This window comes from Neofelis nebulosa, chromosome 15 (genome assembly GCF_028018385.1).
Source record: "Neofelis nebulosa isolate mNeoNeb1 chromosome 15, mNeoNeb1.pri, whole genome shotgun sequence".
NCBI lineage: Eukaryota > Metazoa > Chordata > Mammalia > Carnivora > Felidae > Neofelis > Neofelis nebulosa.
Window position 1 is genome coordinate 19474940 of NC_080796.1, and position 15311 is coordinate 19490250.

The 15311-nt window shown below is 39.7% G+C and overlaps 1 long non-coding RNA gene across 3 annotated transcripts in view; it reads right to left on the reverse strand.

Moving 5' to 3' along the window:
- LOC131495332 (uncharacterized) overlaps nt 1–15311 on the reverse strand; it is a 148141-nt gene that overhangs the window by 118220 nt on the left and 14610 nt on the right. For all 3 annotated transcript variants that reach the window (XR_009253899.1, XR_009253898.1, XR_009253897.1), the window contains one exon: nt 12700–12779. This is a non-coding gene — a long non-coding RNA (uncharacterized LOC131495332). The remainder of the gene's footprint in view (nt 1–12699; nt 12780–15311) is intronic.

Genomic DNA, 15311 nt, shown 5'->3' on the forward strand with positions numbered 1-15311 from the left:
AAGGACTGAAATAAGGTTATAAAATCAGTCTTGAAAAACAAAGCTTTTGGATCATCTGTAGCAGCTGGGTCGATCCTCCCCCTCATACCCAGATGGGCAACTCCAAACTCTTTTGCTGTGTGCAGATGTTTTATCCCAGTGGACAGCCTTTGGACTAGACAACAACCGCATAAAGTGGGCTTAACTCCTGAGATGCTTCAGTGGGCAGTGGGTTCCCGCCATCAAACTCAGAAGACGTCTTTGAAAACCAACTGTCTAACTGTGGGCAATTTGAAGAAGCCATTGCATTTATAAGACTGACCTCTGGATATTTTTGTGACTTCATTGCCTCGCAACCCCAAACAGGTTCATTATGAGCCAATTTTCTAGTGGATGAACAAAGGGAATAGACATCAAGTATTAGATGCCATTGGTGATTGGATACAGAGGAAGGAAGAAATTATGACATGGAGCTATACCACTAGCACTTCTCTTAAATGGAGGATTAATTTCAAAGGACTCACTATGGCTAGTTTGGTGAAGGAAACAAAATCACAGTAGAATCTCCTAAGGCATTAGAATCTCCCAAGACTCAATTATTTGCTTCAGAATAGTGAATTCAGGGAATCAGTCTCGGGCTTAATGATAATTTCTACATTTTCTTTGGAACCTAACGAATCATTTCTGGCATTTGAGTCTCCACATAATACAAAAGGGACCTAACAATTTGGAGATGAGAGAAACAAACATTCTGTATATTGGTTTGCTCTCAATTAACACGGGCTGGATAAATTTGACCGTCTTTTCAGGATTTTGGTGCCAACATCTATATCACTGATATGACTAAGACTAATATTCCATTTTCTCAATCCCTTATGATGCTTTGATTTCAAAAATGTAAGTTGTATTTAACATCTGAGTATCCATTATACCCAAGAGACAATAATCGCATATAAACATAAGTTAGCCTCAAAAGGGAGTGGAACTAATCACTGGGGTACAGTTTCTTACCAGCAGATACATATTTGTACAAGGATGGAGGCAAAATTTGGTGCTAATTCTGTGCATTTTTTCCTGGTAGCTTTCATCCGACTAAAAATTGGTCGAGATCATTGTTTTACAGTTTGAGTTATAGATTCTATTTCTACACAGCACCAGTTGCCTATTGCTTCTGAGATAAGGGAGCTTAGAGTTTATTATATTCCAGAGAGACAATACTTGATAGGATTTGAAGTCACCTCTGGTGATTTTAGTTTGAAAAACTGTTTCTATTGGAGGAACTGGCTGCAAATCTGCCAGTAGATGAAGCTGACTTATCGCTTGGAAATTCAGGAGAGGGCAAGGGGAAAGTCTTAGAAAAAATTAAGGGTAAAAGAAAATCTTAAAATATTAAACATCAGTTAAAAAAGTGAAAACATGAGTAGCAGAGTATAGTTCTTAACATAAACAATTGAAGCGAATTCAAATTCTAAACACACTTAGGACTAAAAATAGTTTTTAAGCTACTTTTGCCAATGCCAAACCTCTTAAGACACTAATTGGTCTATTTTAGGCTGAAGATAGACAGACAGATCATGGATTTCAGGTCATCTAAAATTCAAAGTCATAGCCTTATTTTACTAGTAGCTTTTGAATAGAACAGGCAATTTTAGTAGGAGAAATATTTTTGTTTTATTTTGTCTTGTTTTTGAGAGAAAGAGAGAGATACAGAGAGACAGAGAGAGCCCCAGTAGTATAAGTTTAAAAATGTGAATGATCTGAAACAGTAGGAGCCAATATAAAATAACAATCGTCAGAGGGGTGCCAGGGTGGCTCAGTTGGTAAAGCGTCCAACTCTTGATTTTGGCTCAGGTCATGATCTCACAGTTGGTGGGACCGAGCCCTACATCGGGCTCTGCCTTGACAGCACAAAACCTGCTTGAGATTCTCTCTCTCCCTCTCTCTCTGCCCCTCTCCTACTCACACACACACACACACACACACACACACATGCTCTCTTTCTCTCTCTCAAAAAAAAATATTTAAGTAAAAAAAAAAAAAGTCATCAGAGCAATAAAGGGAATTTAATGAAGTTTGCCTACCTATTTCCAAGCAAGCCAAAAGCCAGAATTCACTGTTTGAAATACCAAATATATCATTGGGAGCCACCAACATTGGAAAGGAAGGATCATCTTGTTGAATAACATAAGCCTAGACCCCTTTACAGTAGACACTTGATAAGTATTTGTTACATGATCGCATGTGAAGATTCCGGAAACTCCGCAGTCTTAGACCAACTAGCACCGGCCTCCCTGCCAGCACAAAACCTATAGCGCTTTTAAGAGTTATGTCTCGGTTCTGAGATGAATCCACAGGACAGAGAGCTCTTAGCAATATTAAAAAGGGACTAATTTTTCAGAGCTGAGTATGAAGGACGTGATGACATGGAGAACAGAGGGAACAGAAAGGGAGGACTTTATAAATAAAGTATATACATATGTCACGTTTGTTGGAACACCTAGACCAGCTTATAGCTACAACCAGTATCTGACTGGTAAAGGGAGTAGCAGTGTATTCATTCTTATAAAGACCTGTAGCCGATCCTATCATACATCAGCAAGGCAAGCCTTCCATGATTTAATAAATGCCTAAACATGGATTTTTCTTACATGTATATGCATGCTTGGTAAGGTGCGGCATGCATAAATCAGAATCCAATGCAAAATTCTACTCACAAATGACAGATTTTCAACAGTCTGACCTTAACCTTCAGTTAATAAAAGCTCTTTTGTGTTCGAAATACACCTATTCGTGATATGCAACTCATTTTATCTTGTTTCCATACGGATGGGACTGGCAACGGGGGAAACAATGACAAATCTGTCTCAACTGGAAGTGTTCTATCAACCCTCCCTCCTCTCCACTCCATCTCCTGCTCCCTGGCCCCCAGCCGTGGGGCCAAGAGAAGGAGAGGCATTAGGAGGCTAATGGGGGTAACTGCTATTGGCCGCATCTTTGCACTTAGGCCCATGTCCGTCCAGCAGTGGAAACAAAGGTCTGCACCCTGCTAGCCAGCGCCATGCTGCTTCTGTCCCTGGCATTCCTTACCGAGGCGACAGAAGGGCAAAACCGTCCATTTCCATTCCGGTCCTCGATCCCCTCCCCCTGCCGAGCCTGGGATAGGCATTAAGTAAGGCTGCCTTTGCGGAGAGCATTTCCCCCCCCCCCCCCCGGAACACGCTCTCACAAGCCCCCTTTGTTCCCTGCCCTCCGCCGCACTATATGCTGCAGCAGCAGCCGTCCAGATGTTCTCTATCACAGCCTGAGCCGTGCCAGCAAACTTTGGCACGCATGAAAGTGCGCTGAGTACTGGCCCTCCAGAAATACCTTATCCCCCCTCTGATTTCTGCAAATATTTTTAAATGTTAATGGGTTCCACTCACCCACAACCTAGGGGGAGGTTACAGAACAGGGCTCTGTGTGTCCAGCAAATTAGCAGCCCGAGGATACTGCGTGGCGCCTGGGTTCTGTCCGCCCTTGGGCGTTGGCTAGGGTTCTCCAACCTTGAACTGCGGAGGCCGGCTTGCCAGCGCATAGCTTTCTAGTGACAGAGGTTACATGGGCAGTTGGCAGGAAAGTTACTCCAAGCTACAAAAAAGAAAGGACCCTATCTTACTCTGAAACTTCTGAAAGCAAGAGAGATCCTTTGAGCATCACTGAAATAAGATTTTGAAATGAGTATTTTTCCTCTTACTCATTCTCCAGTTCAATACGTGGGCACAAAACAATCTGATGTGTGCTCTGGTACTTTGGGTGTCAGGCACTGTCTGAAGTACCTTAATGATAGAAAATGCTACATTTTCTCAGTGCAAATTTTAATAAAATGGAAATTTGGATCTTTTATATATAGGTGGGAAAGTGATATGTATTTGGAAAGAGAAGAGTAGACAATATGTTTGTCACAGGAGAGACTTACTCATCTTACTTGCATTGTGACAGCTGTTTTAGGGACCAGCTGGAGGCCTCTAGAAAGCCCTCTATACTCCAAAGATAATTGAAAGCCAAGCTTGAAGAGTCTTTGTTTTTAATCCTGTCCTGATAATCTCGCTGGTCCCTCTGGAGACAGACTGCCTACATGTTATCCACGTCTAGGCCCTTGTCTCTCCATGGCTACAGCTTTCTTGCTTATAAAGTCGCACTGGGCGAGGTGGGGAGCCCACAGGTCCTGTCCCTGCCCACGCTGCGGAGTGGAGGGGCCGGTGCTCAGGTCTTCGGTCTCCCGGATGCAAGCTTCAGAGAATCACACAGGGATCCAAAGACTTCAGAATGTGCCAGGTATGCCATCAGTGTTCCTACTTCAAGTAAAGTTTTGTTCTACCGCTTTCCAGTGAGGAGGAGTAGAGAATGAGGAGAACTTCAGTTTGATCTGACTGCGGAGCAAATGCAGGGTGATGCTCCAGAAAACCCTTGAGAATCCTGAGAAGTAAAATCATCTACCCACACATCAGCCAGGGCCCTGAGAAAGGACACCACACCTCACGGCCCACATTCCAGTGATTTTCTATTCTGCTGTCTTCGTTAGCATCTTTTAACTCTTCCCACCCAAGAGGAAGGACTACCCAAGAGGGTAGGACTGTCCTGTGCAACCAAGCAAATGGTTTGAATGTTCATTGCAGGAATTTTCCAAAAGACCCGCCAATTCTTCAATGGGAAGTACTGACCAACAGGCATGCCCTTGGAGTCTTTGAATCCCTTGCCTCAAAATCTTCCCCTTGATCTTTCTACTAATCCCGGACTCTTACCCAATTCCCCACATGGAAAGATCAGATTTAGGCAAAACTTCCAATCCTCAGTACACTCTGACATTACCTTTTCTCCAACCCCTTCAAGACACTGCCAAAGCTCTGTGAAGGGAGGCTTACTCCTGACCACACTAAGCAATAAACTCAGCTCTCTCTTACCAACAGACTACCACTGGGTGATATTTAGGCAGCCAGCTCTGGACACTTTTCTGTTTAACTGTATCCTGAGATGGGACTAACATTTTGAGACTTTGAATTTTATCCTTAAAACTGGGGGGAGGTGGGAGGAATTTTTCAACTATCTATCTTCTTCCTCTCAGAATTATTCTTTTCCATTATTTAAAAGGTTCTGAGAGGGGCGCCTGGGTGGCTCAGTCCGTTAAGCATCTGACTTTGGCTCAGGTCATGGTCTCGCGGTTTGTGAGTTCAAGCCCCACATCGGGCTCTGTGCTGACAGCTCGGAGCTTGGACCCTGCTTCAGATTCTGTGTCTCCTTCTCTCTCTGCCCCTTCCCCACTCATGCTGTTCTTCTCTCTCTTCCTCTCAAAAATAAATAAATAAAATATTTAAAGGGTTCTGAGAAAATTAAAAAACTGAAATTAAGAAGAATTTCCATTATGCATTAATTCTAAAATAAAAGTTAAATAATCTTAACAAGCAAAAGCTTACTTAATGAGCTCAAAATATAGGCAGGGACCATGTCTTCAATCTCCAAATTTAAGTCACAACAAATTAATTAATTTGGTGCAAACTGAAACACCTCTAAATGTTTACCTCAGTGTCAACTCACTTGGATTCTTCTGATGTGGGAAAACCTAGCATACAGAATTTTATTGTCAACAGTCCCTGCAAGTGCGGCTTGCTCTGGGTCTATAATGATAAGACTCCAATAAAGGGGCTGTCTGGATAACAGGCAAAAGAGTGTAACCAGGTTAAGAGCACCCATTGAAATTTACTAAACTTATTCTCAACCCACAACCAAAGCACAGTTATAAATGCCTGATGTAAGATAGGTGTCTCACCAAAGAATATGATTATAACTACAAAGACACTAAAATCTCCGGACAAGAAGTATGCTGAGCCAAAAGAAAGAACTAGAGGATGATCACTCCCTATGTACAAATGCCTTTGTTTGAATAAGATAAAATTTTAAAAAAAGGAAGTACAAACCCAGTGGAGATTTTAGGTACAACAGTGTTTTGTTTTGTTTTAATTTTTTTAACGTTTATTTATTTTGAGAGAGAGACAGAGTGAGAGTGGGGGAGGGGCAGAGAGAGAGGGAGACACGGAATCTGAAGCAGATTCCAGGCTCTGAGCTATCAGCACAGAGCCTGATGTGGGGCTCCAACACATGTACCGTGAGATCATGACCTGAGCTGAGGTCGGACGCTTAATGGACTGAGCCACCCAGGTGCCCCGGTACAACAGTGTTTCTAAAGCGAAGTCAGTAAACTTTAGCGAGGAGCCTGCAAAAACTTTGGCTTTTCTTTAAAAGAGGTCTGCAAGTTTGAGCTTTGAGGACCATTGCTACACATTCTAAATATTAACTGAAGCCAATATAAAGAAGACAAGACTCCTGGTTCAAGAAGGCAGCTAAATATAATTGTTGATGTGTTCCACCTCCCCCCAATCAGAGAAAGCATAAAAGTCAAAATAAATCCACAGTAAGCCTGCAGTGCCAGAAAGGATATCATCAGTGTCCATGAACAGTGAGAATTTTCTGGCAGATGAAATCAGACTGACTGCAAATTCCAAAAGATACACACACACACACACACACACACACCCCTAATCCTATAAAAATGAAGGAGAGAATCTCCTGAAAATCTGAGTTTACCTAGTTGAATCCTAGATTAAACCCGTGAGTCAGAGACAGCAAGGGCTAGGAGGAATGGGCCCAGAGTGGGCAGGTAATTACAGGCAGCAGAACAGCTGAGCCTGCCTCCACACACACAGCCACTTGCTTTGGTGTTGCCCCAAGGGAAAGCACCGATACTGGTCTCCTGGTTCTGATCCAGGATGGACAGAATGGGCTGTGGGAGAAGTACGTGCCCCCAGCTATCATAAACGCTGGGAGATCTCACAGAAGAACGCGAGTACCTCGTAACCTCCTGCACCCCAGCCTGCCTACGTCATACCTCTCCTTTGCACAACCAACAGAGCCGGGGCTCATGTACTCATTAGCAAGGGACAAGGATCATTCCCCAGGCTGATGGAATTTGTTCTAACAAGCAACTGTGATCAGCCTAGCCTGAGGGGTTTTAACTTGTGCCACATGGACTTCTCTGTCTGATCCTGCCTATGGAGCCCTTCTCAGAATGTTTTGAAATGTTTAATATTAAAAAAAAAAAAACTTATAGGATTATAAAGGAAGCCAATTACATTGGAATGAAAGTATCAAAATATTTTTTAAATTATGATATAAAAATATACTCGTTTCTTTATTAAAACATAAAATGAAAAGACCTAGCAAACGCTGCCAAAGTTTTGAAGCAGCGATGATAATAATCCACAACTTACAAACTAATGTGATATAGAAAGTCTGTGATTTCCATCAGGAACAAAGTCACAGATACTGCTAATATGCCTGCAGTTGTTGCCTATATTCATAATTGAAGGAATTGCTAAATTTCAGTTTGAAGCCAGTAAAATAATATCATTTTTTCAATCTAAATGCATGAACATCCTGAATTCTATCCAGGGACTCCTTATTGGTCTGTGGTCCCCAAGCTAAAAATCTCTGATGGTAGACCTTCATCTACAAATATGAACAGGCAACCAAATATCAAGTGCATGAGAAGGTCAACCAAATGTTTTAAAAAGCACAACATTCCATAAAAGCATTAATTCCCGAGGAAGAAAAACATAGAGTATTGGAAAGAATCATTAAAAACCTACAATTAAAAAACTATGGATGGTTTCAAAAGGAAAAGATGCCAAATTAAAAAAAGAAAAAAAAAAACCACCTCAAAACAGGATGCAATGAGAAAGAAGCCGAGTTTGTAGAAATTATCAAGATTATTGAAATATGGGCTGAATTGCAGAATGAATGAGACTTTGGATGAACATAGTGAATCGGAGGGTAAACTGAAAGATTCCATTGGAATTCAGTGAAAAGAACAAAGAGATTAAAAGGATGACAGAAAAGATGAGATATGTACGTCTAAAAGCTCTAGTCTAAAACTCCCATCTAGTAGGAGTTCAAGAAAGAGAAAACAAAAAATAGAAAGAAAAAATCAAATAAATAGCAAAAACAAGAACAGCAAAACAAAATTTCTGCCAGATGAACAGTCTCTTCATCCTGAAAGAGCCCATAAACAGTAGTGCAAGAATACCATGAAGACACATTCCACTAAAATATACAAGCTCCAACAAGAAGTAGTACATTGTAATAAACTATGAAAAATAACCAAGCGGAAAAAAAAATTAAAACAGCACCAGACTTCTTATCTGCAATACTAGATGCTAGAAGACAACACAACAATACTTTAAATTAGCAAGGGACAATTAGAATTCACATACAAAACTAAACCATCACTTAAAAACTAGGGCATATAAATGAAATGAAAACCAGGGCAAATAATAACATGCGAAGTCCGAGTTGAACACCTACAACCTTTCTGAAAAAATACAAAATAATTTTTTATAACAAACTAAAAACTGAATTCAAGAAAGAAGATAATGTAAGAAAAAAAATTGTAAGCAAAAATCAAACCTGCAGATAAGTTCCAGTAGCAACTGATAATTGACTAAAGTTAACTCAGTTGCTAAGAAATTATTCCTAAGGAATCAGGAATCAGAAACACAATGATAGGAGAGAATGCAAATACACCCAATCAATCAAAAGGATTCCAAAAAATCTTAAAATGTAAGTTGATAGCATGGTGTTAAAAAAAAAAAAAACATGCTAAAGGAGCACCTGGGTGGCTCAGTTGGTTGAGCTTCCAACTTTGGCCCAGGTCATGATCTCAGAGCTCATGGGTTAGAGCCCTACGTCGGGCTCTGTGCTGACAGCTCAGAGCCTGGAGCTTGCTGCGGATTCTGTGTCTCCTTGTCTCTCTGCCCCTCCCCTGATCATGCTCTGTCTCTCTCTGTCTCATAAAAATAAATAAATGTTAAAAAATTTTTTTAAATATGCTAATGGATGTATGTGCTCTGGAAGATGGAAGAGTTTCATAGGTTCTGATTAATTCTAGATGTTAATAGTAAAGTTGAGATCACTGTTATTATAAATATATAAAAATATTTCTAAATTAGCGTAATATGAACACCACATACTATTTTCCCCCATTGCTTTGGGCCTAAAAGGTTTCAGAGACAAAATTGGGATGCAGCTCTAGAAAGTATTAAGACTTTGAAACATGGTTTTTGTGTACTATTCTCATTCTTGATTCCATTTTTCCTATCTTTATGTTCCTTTAATTTAGATTTCCTTACTTCTTTAAAAAATTTATTTGCACATGTGTATATATGTACGTATTCACATTTATATGTGTGTATATACATGTTTAAGGTGACATATATGTATCTGGCCTAGATAGAAAAAATATACATTTCTAGTTTGATAGATGATTTAATTAACTAAAGGCAAGGGTATAGTTTAGCCACATTACTATTTAATCGCCATCTTATTAATGTAATCCAGAGATCATCCAGCCCAGAACTGTCCTAACCTTGAAATGGTTTTCAAACTGCCTACTCTTTTGAATACCAATGATAGCTTCACTGTACCTCTTAGCCACATGTTGAAAGAACTTTAGGTCAATTAAATTACATAAAAGAAGAACCTTAAACATTCAAAGCTCAGCTAAGGACAGTAATGAGTACGCTTCTTTAACACAAAACCAAACCAAACCAATACTCGAGGCATAAGAGTGCATTGATTCTTGTATGGAACCAGAAAAGATCCAAAATAGCTCAAGTAAGGTTGAAAAAGAAAACCAAAGCTGGAGGCATCACAATCCTGGACTTTAAGCTGTATTACAAAGCTGTAATCATCAAGATAGTATGATACTGGCACAAAAACAGACACACAGATCAATGGAACAGAACAGAGAACCCAGAGATGGACTCACAAACATATGGCCAACTAATCTTTGACAAAGCAGGAAAGAACATCCAATGGAAAAAAGATAGTCTCTTCAACAAATGGTGTTGAGAAAACTGGACAGCGACATGCAGAATGAACCTGGACCACTTTCTTACACCATACACAAAAAATAAATTCAAAATGGATGAAAGACTTAAATGTAAGACAGGAAGCCATCAAAATCCTAGAGGAGAGAACAGGCAACAACCTCTTTGACCTCAGTCGTAGCAACTTCTTACTTGACATGTCTCTGGAGGCAAGGGAAACAAAAGCAAAAATGAACTATTGAGACCTCATCAAGATAAAAAGCTGCACGGTGAAGGAAACAATCAGCAAAACTAAAAGGCAACCAGTGGCATGGGAGAAGATATTTGCAAACGACATATCAGATAAAAGCCTGGTATCCAAGATCTATAAAGAACTTATTAAACTCAACACTCAAAAAACAAATAATCCAGGGAAGAAATGGGCAAAAGACATGAATAGACACTTTTTCAAAGAAGACATCCAAATGGCTAGTTAACAGATACATGAAAAGATGCTCAACATCACTCATCATCAGGGAATTACAAATTAAAACAACAATGAATACCACCTCACACCTGTCAGAATGGCTAAAATTAACAACTCAGGCAACAACAGATGTTGGTGAGGATGTGGAGAAAGAAGAACTCTTTTGCACTGCTGGTGGGAATGCAAACTGGTACGGCCACTCTGGAGAACAATATCAAGGTTCCTCAAAGAATTAAAAATAGAACTACCCTATGACCCACCAATTGCACTACTAGGTATTTATCTAAAGGATACAAGAGTGCTGCTTCAAAGGGGTACATGCACCCTCAATGCTTATAGCAACACTATTGACAATAGTCAAAGTCTGGAAAGAGCCCAAATGTCCTTTGACAGATGAATGGATAAAGAAGATGTGGTATATATATATACATACATACATACATACATACATACATACAATGGAATGTTACTCGGTGATAAAAAAAAAAGAACGAAATCTTGCCATTTGCAACAACGTGGATGGAACTAGAGGGTATTATGCTAAGCGAAATAAGTCAGTCAGAGAAAGACAAATATATGATTTCACTCATATGTGAAATTTAAGAAATACAACAGATGAACATGGGGAAGGGAAGAAAAAATAAGATAAAAACAGAGAGGGAGACAATCCATAAGAGACTCTTAAATACAGAGAACCAACTGAGTGAGGGCTGCTGGCGGGGTGTTGGGTGGGGGGGATGGGCTAAATGGGTGATGGGTATTAAGGAGGGCACTAGTTGGGATGAGCACTGAGTGTTATATGTAAGTGATGAATCACTAAATTCTATTCCTGCAATCATTATTACACTGTATGTTAACCAACTTGGATTTAAATAAATTTTTTAAAAAAGTGCATTGATTAAAAAAGCCCAAACCTTTGAGGCAGACTGCCTGGGTTAATCCCAATTACTAGGCGTGGCAAGTTGGGTAAGTTATTGAAACTCTTTGTTCTTCAGTTTCCTCATCTGTAAAATGTAGGGAAGTGGGGTGAGTAATAAGAAGGTTGTAAGGATTCAGTAAGATAATGTGTGAGAATCTCTTAGAGTAGAGACTACTGGGGTTAACATTAGCTATAATTATTTTAATATTTTCCTGGAAAACATTTTTCCCAGGACCATATTAACATTCTGTAATACAAATGATGATTGCTTTGAAAAATCCAGCTCAAAGCTCACTCAGAGCAAAAACAGACTCTTTATGAACCACAAGTAACATAAATAAAAAGTGACTTCTTCAACTTTTTCTCTTTCCGTTCATTTTGTCAGACCACATATCTACTAGCCACTAACGTTTATAACAGGAATTTTCTTAAAATGCTCCATCTGAAAAATGACGAAGTCCTGCTGAAACCTTCCCAGGTGGTTTATGCTCATAGTAACCATACTAGTCCATCTTACCCAGTTAAACCAATTTTCCCGTTAATTTAGGCTTTTATAACTGATGACTTCCATACTGCATGCTATAGCAAATATTCAGTGGTTTGCTGCAGCAGGCTCGCATCGATTAGTAAAAGGTGATTTACACATCTCTTACCTCCACATTTTATATTTGCACTATTAGGAATCATCAAATCAAAGTGGTTATTGGCTTTTTTTTTTTTTCCTGGAGAGCATTTGGATAAAGGTCACCAGTTCATCACCACCTCTTGTCCAAAAGAACCAGCTTTGTAAAGTCCCAGAGTTAAGAGTACACTCAGGATCTTTTACAAGGCAGCTTTTATAATGCAAAGAGCAGGTAGGTATAAGACATCCTGATTTACATATATAAAAGAGATATAGCGTAAAAACAAAAAAAGAAAAAACCAAAGTGTTTCTATCTGGAATATCATTTTCATGAATATAACTTTCTATTCTGGTTTAAAAATCTTTTCAGACACAACAGTAACTATTGTGGTAATGATGTAGTTTGATTCCACATACTAAATTAACTTGGAAATATTGATACATGATGTTAAGTGCTCTTCGAAATTCAGTCTGTTTTATTCAAAGAAGTTTAAATTCAGAATATTTTATTTTGTTCTGGAAATTTTATAAAGGGATTTTGCCAAAAGCATTAAATATTTGATTCTACTTGTTAAGATTTGCAGGAACTGCTTTAAATTTATTATAAAAAATAACAGCAACAGCAACACATTTTCCCCTTTCATTAAGGTAGTGAAAAAACGAACTTTAAGAGCTTTTCCATAAAAATGCTCTAAAATATTCCATTAAAATTAAAAGGCAACTGCCATTTCACACGTGGTCAGATTTAACTATTCAAAGCTATTTTAGGTATATCAGCCCCCAAAGACTAAAGTACCTGAGAGTCCAGCTGTGTTCAAAGATCTCCAGAACGCAGCCTCCAAAGCTGGATAGGCCTGATACAAAGGGTTGTTAGACCTGAAAAGGAAAGGATAATTCTGGATTCCATATAGTATTTTATCTCCTAAAAGCCCATACTTGATTAGAGGTTTCTTTTTTTTTTTTTTTAAGTTTATCTATTTATTTTCAGAGAGAGGGAAAGCATGAGTGGTGGAGGAGCAGAGAGAGAGAGAGAGAGAGAGAGAGAGAGAGAGAGAGAATCCCATGCAGGCTCCACACTGTCAGCACAGAGCCTGACACGGGGCTCAAACCCACGAACTGTGAGATCATGACCTGAAACAAAGTCAGCCTCAACTGACTGAGCCACCCAGGCGCCCCCTGATTAGAAGTTTCTTAAGGAAATAATCATCCTGCAATGGTCAAGGGGAAATCTAGAATAGAGCAAGCTTAGAACAAAAGCCCAATCCAACATTGAGAGTGTGTGACCACACCACCCCCACCACCCCCCCCGTGTCAAAATTGATGAATTGGGAATCTTAATAGCAAGCAGTCTTCCAGGGTTGTGAGAAATAATGGCATTTCAGTTGAAATCTTAAGCTCCTGTGATTATAAAAAGTATCTTTAAAATGCTACAATAATATGAATATTTGTCGTTAAATATTATACTCCTCCTGGTAGGGTTCTCCTTGCCCAGTTGTGTTTTATAGCAATATTTATGCATTTGAAATATGGTTCAAACATTGGTTTGCCACAGAGATATGTAGTTTCCTGCGTGAGTAACTTATTTATGTATTTCTTAGGGTGGTCCATTACACATATGTTTAATCAGCCTGAGAAGCAGATTGTTAAATACTTGTTTAAATGTCCCAAATATCAAGAAATAAGAGTACCCTATATTTTTCAGGAATTTATTATTGACTTTTGCACTTAAACCTTAACAACCTTTCACCAGTATCCTTGTTAGGGTCTCCCAGAACCCCAACAAACCTTGACATAACTTACTTTTACCTTAATACCAGATGCTTATGTCTTTGGAATTTCATTTTTTGGTATAAATGAAAGTTGTCCCAAAAAGTGAACTAATGACTACAAGATAAAAAAATATGGACACAAATGATACAGAAAGTACATTTAAAGGCCAAGAGACTTGTCAGTGTTAACATCTTACTCCCGGAACCGGTGTTAGAAACAGGATTTGGGGGTGAGAGTGTTTTTGTTTAGTTTGTTTAATGTTAAATGAAAAATACAGGCCTTGAGGCCATCCATACTTGGGGTAAAATTCTGACTCTTCCATTTACTCATTTATTTGACCGAGAACATCACTCCTCTTCAAGTGACTTAGATTTCATCAGATTTCCTTCCAATTCTATCAAAAAATGAGAAAACAAGAATAACGAACACCCTTTTAATGATCTTATTTACACAGATATGGCATTAATACTGAGAAAAGCTAGACCAGCAGCAACTTTCAGTTTTGGCCTTGCCTTTCCTCAAAACATCCCCGTTAAGGACCTCTGGGCACTTTGCTCAGAATCATTTCTTATTGTCAAGTATGGCTATACTATTATTTAAAGTGAAGGATTTTCTCAACTTCCCACACACCCCCAGTACTTGCTCTGTAGGCCACTGGCTTGCCTTCCACCTGAATCAAGGAAGGGGCAATTTCCAGTCTACTCGCCTGTGCGTTTACTGTGAGCTTAACTCTGTTTGTTGGAAAGCCGCCATTACATTTACGAGAGCCTAAGGGATATTGGGTGGCTGTCATCTTTCTCTGGCTCCCTCTCACCACACCAAATGCCCTGGCAAGGTTGCTGCACCTGGACACTGCGTTCCCTGCAGAGCACCTTGTTACCCAAATTATCGAATATTTGGACCGAGTTCAGAGAAGAGTTACTAAAAGGATTAAGTGACTGAGGGGACCAATTTATAAGGAACTCAGAAATGTTTGGTTAAGTGGTAATTACCTTAAGAAGGTGGGGTGGCTCTGACATTAAGTTTGAATTTCAAGCCATACTTAGCCACAAGGCCTCTTTTTAGGCCTCCACATTCAGAAATACTCTGAAGAAGGGGCAGAATCTCCCTCTTGCTCGGCCCTCTGACCACTGCACAGGCTGCTTGGGTGGTATTCACACTCCAGTGCAGTGACTTATACATACAGGCATAGCAGGCAACATTACAAAGCAGAGAGCTCATTTACAAAGGCCAAAGGATGGGGCGCCTGGGTGCCTCAGTCGGTTGAGTGTCTGACTTCTGCTCAGGTCATGATCTCATGGTTCATGGGTTCGAGCCCCAAGTCGGGCTCTGTGCTAACCACATGGCACCTGCTTGGGATTCCCTGTCTCTCTCTCCCTCTCTCTCTGCTCCTCCCTGACTCACACTTTCTAAGTAATAAATAATTAAAAAAAAAAAAAAAGGCGGCCAAAGGATGCTTAAAGGAAAGTCTTCTCAGGAATCATAAAGAACAGGCCTAAGCTGTGAAGGGCTGGTCCCTCCATCCCATTTAAGCACTGACTTATCCACACCCCATTGCCAATCTCTGCTTGATGGGTGGTACCATTTAATAAGGGCCGCTGAGCCCAAGTGTGCAAGTCTGTATAAAATACACTGCTT